Source organism: Cololabis saira, chromosome 19 (genome assembly GCF_033807715.1).
Source record: "Cololabis saira isolate AMF1-May2022 chromosome 19, fColSai1.1, whole genome shotgun sequence".
In the NCBI taxonomy this organism is placed as follows: domain Eukaryota; kingdom Metazoa; phylum Chordata; class Actinopteri; order Beloniformes; family Belonidae; genus Cololabis; species Cololabis saira.
Window position 1 is genome coordinate 9,981,314 of NC_084605.1, and position 12,141 is coordinate 9,993,454.

The window sequence follows — 12,141 nt, forward strand, 5'->3', positions numbered from 1 at the left end:
AATTAATATGAGAATCGATTTAGAATCGCAGAATCGTTTTTTACAACACAGACCTGTTTGAAACACAGTGGTTAAAAACGAACAAACCAATGAGTCCAAGGTCCAAGTGATAACAGCTGGAAACAAAGTCACAGGTCCGTGTTCGTCCCCAGGGCTGCTATGGGGCACGGAGTCCTGGAAAGAAGCTTTCTATGGGAGTTAAGATGTGGAATTGTGGAAATAACTACAATCTGGAATCGGTGGTCTACGTGGAACCATTCCAAGGAACATGATCAGGAAAAAAACAATGAGGAATGGTTAAATAGTTTACAAATAAGATAGATTAGCAGATAAATCCTCCTTAGTTGGTACAATATTCAGACTTTGACTTAATTCTTTTATGACAACAGTAAAGTAGCTAGCTAGGGTTGCCACCTTTCACAAATAGAAATAAGGGACACCCCAATTTCAGCAGCGCAGGCGCCAAAAAAAAGGGACATCCCCAAAACTTCTAAACTGCATAGAAATGTGTTTATTTTATATGAAAAAACAAAACGCTTTGATTTAAAGTTTAAATGCTTTAATAGCATTGAACTTGCGTGACTGTACAGACAGCCAACCATACTAGCAACTGAAATATCCTCCTATGCTACGTATGTCCACGTAAACCCAGATGTAGAATATAGATACAGGTGAAGAATATGGTGTAAAAGTTAATTTATGTCAATAATTCAACTAGAATATGGTGTAAAAGTTAATTTATTTCAATAATTCAACTAGAATATGGTGTCAAAGTTAATTTATTTCAATAATTCTACTAGAATATGGTGTAAAAGTTAATTTATAATCAATAATTCAACTAGAATATGGTGTAAAAGTTAATTTATTTCAATAATTCAACTTAATAGGTGAAACTAATATATTACATAGTCCCATTACATGCAAAGCTAAATATGTTAAACCTTTATTTGTTATAATTTTGATGATTGAATTGTTTATTGATTTCATAAAATATTCAAATTTTTTGAGATTTTTTATTTGGGTTTTTCATAAACTGTGAGTCATAATCATCAACATTATAACAAATTAAAGCCTTGAAATATCTCACTTTGCATGTAGTGGGAAATAATATATTTGCTTCACCTTTAGTTGAATTTACTACGAATGAAGTTTTGAAATATATTCAAATTTTCCGACCTCCACCTGTATATTATGACATCAATAAATAAGAGCATAATATACGTCCGTATAGGTTCAATACGGAACGCAACTTTTAATTCCCAATTACGTAAAGATTCCGTATTTTAAGGGACGGGTGGCAACCCTATAGCTAGCAGAAGACAGAACAGCCTAGCAACACCTAACATCATGTCCTTGTTTGTAAGTAGGGTTGCAAAGGAGAGGAAAATGAACATTCCATTGGGAAATGAAACCGCTGAATGTTGAAGATTCAAACAGCTCACGTGATTCACATTGTTCTGTAGGAGAAAGAGGAAAAACTGACTTTAAGTGTTATTCTGTAGCCGAGCAGACTAATGATCGTTCCTCGGTAACAGAAAGCTGCAGTCGTCTTCAGTCAGACTTCTGACTCACATAGAACGAGCTTACTATAGCAGGAAGGTGCGAGGGAGCGAAATATTCCATGTCAACGATGCACATTTATGATTCCACATTTAATATGTTCATCCTGATTCAAACACACTGACTGGTTGGAGCAGTTGATTGGAGCGATCTAAGAGCCGTTAACGTCTTCAGAAGATCCTCAGATCACACAACAGCTCATCCACCATCCTGGAAGAGTTTGGGATCGACTGGATGTCCAGAACACTAGGGATGGGCGGTATGGACAAAAAAATGTATCACGATAATTTCTGGCATTTATCTCAATAACGATAAAAAAAATACCAATACAAAAAGTGTCATCAACGGGAATATTTCTTTCTTTCTTTCTTTCTTTCTTTCTTTCTTTCTTTCTTTCTTTCTTTCTTGCTCATTTTTTTCTTTCTTTCTTTCTTTCTTTCTTTCATGCTCATTTCTTTCTTTCTTTCTTTCTGGCTCATTTCTTCCTACTTTCTTTTTTTCTTTCTTTCTTTCATGCTCATTTTTTTCTTTTTCTTTCTTTCTTTCTTTCTTTCTTTCTTTCTTTCTTTCTTTCTTTCTTTCTTTCAGGCTCATTTCTTTCTTCTTTCTTTCTTTCTTTCTTTCAGGCTCATTTCTTTCTTCTTTCTTTCTTTCTTCCTTTCAGGCTCATTTCTTTCTTTCTTTCTTTCTTTCTTTCTTTCTTTCTTTCTTTCTTTCTTTCTTTCTTTCTTTCTTTCTTTCTTTCTTTCAGGCTCATTTCTTTCTTTCTTTCTTTCTTTCTTTCAGGCTCATTTCTTTCTTTCTTTCTTTCTTTCTTTCTTTCTTTCTTTCTTTCTTTCTTTCTTTCTTTCTTTCTTTCTTTCTTTCTTTCTTTCTTTCTTTCAGGCTAATTTCCTTCCTTCTTCCCTTCCTGTTTTCTCCCTTCCTTCCTTCTTTCTTTGTTTCCTTCCTTCCTTCCTTCCTTCCTTCCTTCCTTCCTTCCTTCCTTCCTTCCTTCCTTCCTTCCTTCCTTCCTTCCTTCCTTCCTTTCTTTCTTTCTTTCTTTCTTTCTTTCAGGCTCATTTCCTCAATTTATCGTTTTTACCGTGAGATGTCAGAACTTTCGCTACTGCTTTACACCAACTTTCATATCTGGCATCACTTGGTGATGCTGCTTGCTCATACTTGCTGCATTCGCAGTAGAGTTTAATCCCAAGGAGCTAAATCCAGTAGATATTTGGTTACAACCTAAAATGTGATGAGTATGTGTGGTAAAGGCGAGAAGGTCCTTAAATTTACTTGGACTTTTCTTTCTTTACAGACTGTATGAAACCCAATAATATTTCATGTTTCTTTCATCAACTTCATTGTATTGGTTGTTATGGATCCACGTTTACGTTGCACACCTGAAATGTGAAAATTGAGGTACAAATAAAACAAAGTTGAGAGAAATCCTGAAATATTTTGGGTTCAGACTGTCTAATAAAGTCAAAGTCAATGTTACAACCTTTGGTTTTTCTTTTTTTGAATTTGGATATTGTCCCAAATTTTTCTAACATAAAGCTTAATACTTCTGTGGATTCAAAACGTACCATTTTCTCAAGCAACAATTTGCTGATCAGACCTCCATGAGACGAGATTATCCAGTTAGAGGACCAGATCTTTAATGTAGCTGCCGTCCACACACTCTCCACATGGACCTGTTCTTGGTCTTGCTGTCCAAACTGATTCTCACGTTGTACTTCCCCAACATGACAAAGTGGGAGGACCCCAAGGTTACCGTTGGTCAGCAACATAGAGGTAGAACGAGACCTTTCATGCGTCATTCTTCGTGTAAAAGCTCCAGTGCCCCATCTGGTGATGACAGGAACTGCCCACACGTACAGTCTGTCAAAGTCCATCTGAGGGAGACCCTTACTAGGGCCCGAGCACTTGCAGTGCAAAGGCCCTATTGTATCTGTAGGAATTCTTTCTTTATTCTTTATCCTTCTGACGAAAGGAGGGGCTTTTTGCCCCCCTAAACGTGCCCCAAAAGTCACCAAATTTTGCATGCAAGCCAGGCCTGGTGAAAAATTTGATAATTAATGGTTTGCATTAATGGGCGTGGCCTAATGGCTCAACAGCGCCCCCAAGAAAACTTTGTGCCTCAAGCCCCACAATACGGTTTGACGTACATGCACGAAAATCGGTACACACCTGTATCATGTCTCAACTTAAAGAAAAGTGTCTTGGCGCCATGGCCGAAAAACCCAACAGGAAGTCGGCCATTTTGAATTAATCGCGTAATTCTGGCGCAATTTATGCCATTCCTGCGGCAGTTAATAAAGCCCGAACCGTAACGTGCACCCAGGTGTGTTATACATCAAAATGTGCGTCTCTATCCTGGGACGACGCGCATTACTTTTCTCTTTCAAAAGCGTTACCGTGGCGACACTAGATGCCAAAAAGCGCACCCCCCCTTCATCTGATTGGTCCATATTTGATAGTTCCCCAAAAGTCACCAAATTTTGCACACAAGCCAGGCCTGGCGATAAATTTGATATTTCATGGTTTGCATTAATGGGCGTGGCCTAACGGCTCAACAGCGCCCCCTAGAAAAACATTTCTCTGCCATAACTTTTGAACGGGTTGTGAAGACATGAGGGTGGTGTCATCGGACTCGGTATTGAGTACTTGACCTTCATTGGCATGAATTAGCCCCGCCCCTTCTTCTGATTGGTCAATATTTGATAGTCCTTATTTTCTGGCATAACTTTTGAATGCTTTGACATAAAGACTCATGGGTGGTGTCATCAGACATGGTTTTGAATCCTTGAACATAATTGCTGCAAATTAGCCCGCCCCTTCATCTGATTGGTCGATATCTGATAGTTCCAACTTTCTGCCATAACTTTTGAATGGTTTGATATAAAGAGTTGTGGGTGGTGTCATCCGCTAAATGTCCAGGCCTGAAGAATCTACATGCAAGTCATACAAGCTTCCACTGCAACACGCCTGAACGTGCACAAGGGTGCAAGGGCCCGTTTATCGCTGCTTGCAGCTTTAATTTTATTTTTGAATCTACTGCTTGAAGTTTCTTAATCTTTAATAAAGAAATGTGGTCAAATGCTCTCTCATGTTTGTCAATGACAGCGTGTATGTGGAGAAGTCTGGGGTAGCTTGTGAGGCAGGTGTCTGGCACGCCACCCAAACAAACTTACTTCCACCAGTATAGCACATACCGGCCCGACTCCAGTGGGACGGGCTTTATCCAATGACTCATACCAAAACAACAAGGACAGCTATTCAAAACTACCAAGATGGACTTGCTAATAGCACCTTGTATCAATAAACCTGACAGTGTTACCGTTTCATCACAGTCATTTTGGATGTATTTTGTTAATATTCGTCTAACTGTCACTCTGCTCACATCACATGCTTCAGGTCTCTTATTGGCTGTATGTTTATCCACTGGCAACCAGAGCTTGTTTCTTCTGTGTCTGTCAGTCGGACCTCCCAGAAATCATAGTCGAATCCAGTGCAACCAAACCAATTCTTTGTATCAAAGAGGAAAAGCATTGGGACAGCTGGAACGCAATCAAAAATGATCAATTACCATCCCACTGGAAGAGCAGAGGTTCAATCCTCAGCCCCGTCACGTCCAGAAATAAACCAAATTGATGAAATATAACTAATTACTTTCACTCAAGCACACATTCAAGCAAATTAAAATATGTATTCATCTTACACATGTTAACTTAATTCACAAAATATATATTGATACCTTGAACTGTTTTATACTGTTTTTATTAGAAGATGCACCTACATTTTGCTAAAATATCTGGTGTTCCAAGTAATGACCAAAAATAATTTTTAATGTTATCATTGTCAAAAAAAGTTAACTGAGGAGTTCCACAGGGCTCTGTATGAGGACCTCTGCTCTTTTTTTTAAATGCTTTATCATGTATTATTAAAAACAAATGTCAAGATATATGCATATGACAGGTAGATATGCTCCCAGTATTCCAGATTGTATAGTAGTAGATAGTATTAATACAGAAAAGGACACTGAGATTTTAGAGCAACATATTCTGCTTTCAAGACCTCATCTTTTCCAGGGATCGCCATAGATTTTGCTTAACAAAACAATGTCTTGTCTTGGCATCCTTGCAGTCCTGATCCGTCCCAAATAGAGAACGTTAAACAATAGTGACCACCCGTACTTTCGAAAGCCTTAAAGGAGCCGTCTGTAAGAAATGGCCAAAACTGGTACTGCAGTCACTTTCAAAATATTGTTGAGCGACGTGTACCCTCCCCCTCCTCCCCCCGACCAGAGGTTGCCAGGTAGGCTGCAGAATGCAGCAGGAACGTAGGCTGCCATGGCTGCAATAATTAGAGCCGAGCTGGCAACCCGGATGCCGAAACAATACTGACTTGGTGATTGGGAGATAGGTGGAGGGTGGAGCTTCAGAAACAATACTGACTTGGTGATTGGGAGATAGGTGGAGGGTGGAGCTTCAGAAACAATACTGACTTGGTGATTGGGAGATAGGTGGAGGGTGGAGCTTCAGAAACAATACTGACTTGGTGATTGGGAGATAGGTGGAGGGTGGAGCTTCAGAAACAATACTGACTTGGTGATTGGGAGATAGGTGGAGGGTGGAGCTTCAGAAACAATACTGACTTGGTGATTGGGAGATAGGTGGAGGGTGGAGCTTCAGGCCAAAACAAAAAATGACAACATAAACATCAGTTGAGGGCTGCAACTCCTCTTCTTAAACTGGAATATCCTGGCTTGAGTGCTGTTGTCAGTGACATAACTATTTGAAATGAACATGATTTTTAAATGTCTGTTGACATATCGGGGTCATTTTATGATTCGTTTTATTATTGCTCTTACATACAGCTCCTTTAAGATGTGTTTGCAGGGAAATCCGGAGCATGAAAACACATCGCACTTAAAAACACATCACATCAGCAAACGCACGCACGCACGCACGCACGCACGCACGCACGCACGCACGCACGCACGCACGCACGCACGCACGCGCGCTTCATGTCGTTTGAAGCCTGACCAGTAGGTTTCACTGTTTCTACAACACAGAGTGAAGCAGAGCAGCCATAAATGACCAGTGTGGTTTGAATCAGTGTCTTCTGCCTTTTTGTTCTGGTAAATTTTTTCCCCATACTGTCCTGTTTAAATACAAAACCTGCAAAAGTGAAGTTACTTCTAGCCTTCCTGACAACCTTCCTGCTGTGCCACCTAATTGATTTTTTTGAAATCACAAAACCACTGTACGGGAAAAAGGATTGAGCTAAAAGCTCTGCTCAGTTGTTCCACCTCAGCCCTGAGGGTGAACTGTGCAGCAAATATCTGAAATCCACAGACCAGTTCAGATTTGTGAATGTATTGTCTGGAGGCCAGAGGACAAAAAAGTGTTTTTTTAAAGAAAATACAATTCTGGCTCTTGGATATGAAGTAATTCCACTTCAGCTCCACTGAAACAAGTCTGCTTTTGTAACAAAAGCAGTTTCTGGGTAAAAACAAATTACATTTCCATTGGCACATAAATAACTTTACTCTTTGCAACAGACAAATCTAAAGAGAAGTATCAAAGCATTATTGTTACCCACAATGTTTCCAGCTATAATTTACATTGTTTGGTCTTTTTAAGGCTAGCCAAGACGCTTCACGAACCCTAATCGAGCCTATAAATCAGTCTGGTCGAATTAATTTCTAGTTCCTAGTTAAGAATAATGTTAGCTACGCTATAGTAGCCTACAGCTGATGCCAACATTGCATAACATGCTGTAGCTAATGCCATGTAATGAGCTTCAGCATGCTAATGCTAACATATGAGCTTTAGCTTATAATGTCAATGTTACATCATGAGCTTTAGCATGGTAACAAAAACATAATCTCAAAAGCTTTAGCATACTATGTCTGATGACAGGTTATGAGCTTTGTAGGCTACAGCTAATGTCATGAGCTTTGATGGAAAGAAAATCACAATATCACAACCTTTAGTGTGCTACAGCTAAGATGGCAGGATTACTGCTGGTATCTTTTGCACATAATTGTGTCTCATGTCTGGCCTTTCAACGCCTCAGTATCCTCCCAGAAAAGCTGTCTGAGGTGACCAGGGAGAGGGAGATGCCTCTTGGCTATTGATGAAAAGAAGAAGCAATTAGACATCTGTCATCCATCAGTGCTGTTTGTTTACACGTTTCGGTTTGCAATATTTTTCTGTAATTTAACAATCTTCGCAGATGTTTCCACTACTCTTGGGATGAGCGAAGCCTGATTGATATGCCGCCTGTAGAAGCTTGTAATCTGACCTTTCCTTTCACCTGCACTGACATTATTATAATTCATATTGCGCTGAATTCCTTCTGGATGTTAATGAGAGACGTGAAAAGTGAAACTGTCTGTTAATGAAGCCTCATTCACTTCAACGGTGTTCAAAATCAAGCATACATTTGAATTCATTTCCAGATTTTCTGCAGGTTAGAACCTGCCCTCTGTCAGAAGACCTTGTTGCTACTGTCAATACATATGTAGTGATGCTCTTAATATTTTACACACTGAAGTGGCTTATGTTTGCAGGATCTTTGCGCTAAAGAAATCTAAGCCTTTCGGGATGGATGTGATGAATGTAGAGATTTTCTAAAATGTGACACTGTGTATTTCTACATCCTGAAACCTATTACTTAAATAACTTTTTATCCACTTTAGTGTAATGGCTCTTATGCCATAATGCTCCAATTTCTGCAAAAGTAAAGAATGATTATTTGTGTCAAACACTTAAGGTAAATCAACAAAAACACCCACTGCATATAGATTATTATCCATAGCTGTTGTACGGTGGCCGAAAACCGCCATTGCTGAAAATAAAATAAACGCTGCAAACAAAAAGAAACGCTGCTGCAAATAAATGAAATGCTGCAAATATAAAGAAACCGCGCTGCAAATAAAATAAAAAAACGACGGAAATAAAAAAGCCACAACGGAAGTGAGTTACCGGGGACTATTTTTGCTGATGCACCGGTGTTGCACATTAAAAATTACACGTAGCGACGTTGAACACTAACCTTTTCACTTATTTTCTCGTCCGTTGTTCTTCTTATTCCTCGCTCTTCTTATTTCTTCCTTTTCACTTACGTCCTCTTCGTCTTCTTCTTCTCCTCTCACGTAAAAAACACCGGTGCATCAGCAAAAATAGTCCCCGGTAATTCACTTCCGTTGTGGCTTTTTTATTTGCGTCATTTTATTTTTTTTTATTTGCAGCGGTGTTTCTTTATATTTGGGGCGTTTCTTTTATTTGCAGCGGCGTTTGTTTTTATTTTCAGCGTTTATTTCATTTGCAAAGCGTTTATTTTATTTGCAGCGGCGTTTCTTTTTATTTGCAGCGTTTCTTTAATTTTCTGCAATGGCGGGTCTCGGCCACCGTACTGTTGCTATGTTTTCTACAAATTCCATTACTACCAAAGAAGTCAATCTGTTACTCCGAAATCCATATTGATGGTCATTCAATAACCCACATTTCTCAATAAAATCAAGTTTTCAAGTATTTTTGAAAACTGAGATAGCAATGACACAGGTCTATAATGTGATATAATGTGTTTATCACCATTGTTATAGATTGGAACCACCTTTGCTTTCCTCTGCTGCATCCTGGCATCAGAACGCCTGGCAGAAATCATCCTCTCCTCTGTCAATTAGGGGGGAGATTTAGCCTGACGTACCAGGAAGAGGATTTGAATAGACAGGCCGGGGTGTGTCCTCGGGCTTCTAACTCATCCAGGCCTGGCCGTCAGAGCGCCGGCGGCCCGGGGAAGACTAACAGCAGTCCGGTCGCCCCGCTGATGTAACTAAATGATTACATGTGCCACCTGGTCTGCAGGCGAACTGACGAGCTGACACAGAGAATATCTGATTATCCGCTGGCGAGGCGACATATTTCACGAGCAGATCGGACAAATGACTGTAATATAAAGCGACGGCAGAGGTGAGCGATGTCTTTGGAGGATATCAGGCTCGCCTGGCCTGAAATCAGCTGGCACAAAATATAGAATCAGCACTTTTGAAGGACGTTTTTTCAGCTGATATATAAAAAAAATACAGATGTATAGTGAAATGATCTAAAATCAGCAAACATCAGGGTGATTTTAGTTGGATAGAAATAGCAACCCGTGGTTGAGGGGTTAAAACAAATACTCTCATGGATGAAATGTTACCAAATTTGGCAGTCACTCAAAGAATGCCAATATGATTAGATGAGTTTCTTGGAATTTGAACGTTTACATCAGAATATCTTGGTCCTGGACCCTATAAGAGGCACATCTTTACTTTTCATTGGCTTGCAACTTTGAAAATGTTAAATCAGTTTTTAGATAATTTTAATCAATTCTGTCTGAACATCAACAAGAGTAAAGTTCATAACAGTTGGAGGAAGTGCATTAGGAGCATTTTTATGAAACTGCAACTGTAAGACTTACTACAGAAAGAAATATGATAATAAAGGCCTTTTATTTGATGACAACGATACATGGAGTCAAGAAAGATGACCCTCAACTCCCAAGACATGAGCATAGATCTAAATATGCTAATAGTAGCGTATTCTACAGGAAAATTGGTTTCAAATTTTGTATGATACTCCCAAATGCTATTACCTAAAACTCTAAGTCCCATGAACATCAGTTATTCACATCCAACATCTGACATCTTGTAAAAAACAAACAAAAAGCACCTTCAAATTTCAGATTTTTGTGTCAGTTAGTTCATGACACCCAGGAAACACCTTGACAGGACCTCAAACATCTTGATTTACCATCTGTTTACCAATGAATTGTGCTTTTGGCTGTAGGGAGACGTCTACAGCTGGAGTGTTCCAGCAGATACAAACTGAGCCTTACTCACAGAAAACTGTGTATGAGGGTTTATTACCAGCTGAAGTCCAGTTTATCCAATGAAGAAAGCGAAACTGAAGAGAAAAAAACCCATCTAAGTAGCGGTAGCAGGTGGTGAAATCCAAGCTTTGATGTAATTTAGCGTATGTGAGGTTTCGCTGCAAATAAATGTACAATCAATGTATGAAATTTTCTTTCAGTCTGTGTCAAAGTCTGCAAAAGCACTACACACAACTCATAAAAGCCCCCAAAAACCAAGCTGAAGGAGGCCAACGGCTGGCTACACTGCAAAAACAGGGACACTACATTGTGCGCTTGGAGGATGAAAAATAAAGTAGCCAAGAAAAAATACATTCAAGCTTTAATTGCATAGAAACCCGTCTGTCCTTGGAATGTTTTTATTGTGAAAAATATGCATTCATATCACATTCAACTGCAGACTTGACTGATGCAGAGTGGTTGAAAAAACTATCAAACAGATAATAAGTCACTGACAAATGCTTCACCCGCTTCCTCTAATTGTTCAAAGCAGAATAATTATTTCACTATATTTATAAGATAAAAGTGGCAAATACATATAATTTCATAACAGGCTTGCGTTACCCAGTTCTCTCTGTTCTCACTGCCCTGACAATATTAGGTGATGAGTATCTTTATTTGCTCAAGTTGACCCCATGCCGTGGGAGACCTGGCTTTTAACTTAATCCCAATTTTATTTAAGGGAACAGGATATGTTCACATAGACGTGAAATGGCACATAGTTGCCAATTATTGGCAGAAAAGTAGTAACAAAGTAACAAAAAAAGACAAAACAATACAATTCAAAGATGCCTTGACATTCTGTATCAACATTTCATGTGGTGGAAAAGTCTTAAAAATGTCTGCATGACTGGGAAGTTATCTGTATGTTTTTAAGAGAGTTCCTTTCATTCACATAAAACTCAGCAAACATGATAGAAGTTGTGTGGAAATATCTGTTGCCACATTTGCAGTGCCATCTGTCCTTTCTCAATTTCACAATTCAAATAGTGAAAAGCATTTTCAAATACTGAGACAGCAACAATACCGAAAGCAGCCATATCTTCTTTACTTTGTGATAAGACAGCAGGCACAGCAAAATCCTTTTTTGATTTTATTTTTTCATCAGCACAGTGTGTTCTCAGTTAAATGTACTAATTTCTTTTTACGTTGGAAAATGTGAGTTCCTGTCGGAGAAGTCTGAATCTTTGATGTCCCCCATCATGCCATAACTAAGACAGATGTCAGGGGTTAATGTTATTAGAATTAGAATTTAGAATGTATTAAAGGATAGCCCCTTGAGATGTAACATCTCATTTTCAAGGGGGTCCCATAAAACATACAACATTATAATATATCACATTACAGTACATACATACAGGACATAAAACAAACACAAACATCTTGCTCACCCCCTCCCACATACAACCCCTACCCACATAAGTCTAGTTACAAAGTAAGCTAATTAAATAACCTAAACAATGAGATAAATATAACATAACAGAGAAAAGAAAAAATAAATAAATAAATAAAAATAAATAAATAGAAAAAAAGGACACAAAAAAATACATAAATAAATTAAAAACATAGGCAATTTGTTTTCAGATGAGAATATAATGCCAACTTAAAACAATGAAAAGAGGTAATAGAACGCAAAAAGAGAGGAAGATTATTCCAATCTGATGGAGCTTTAAA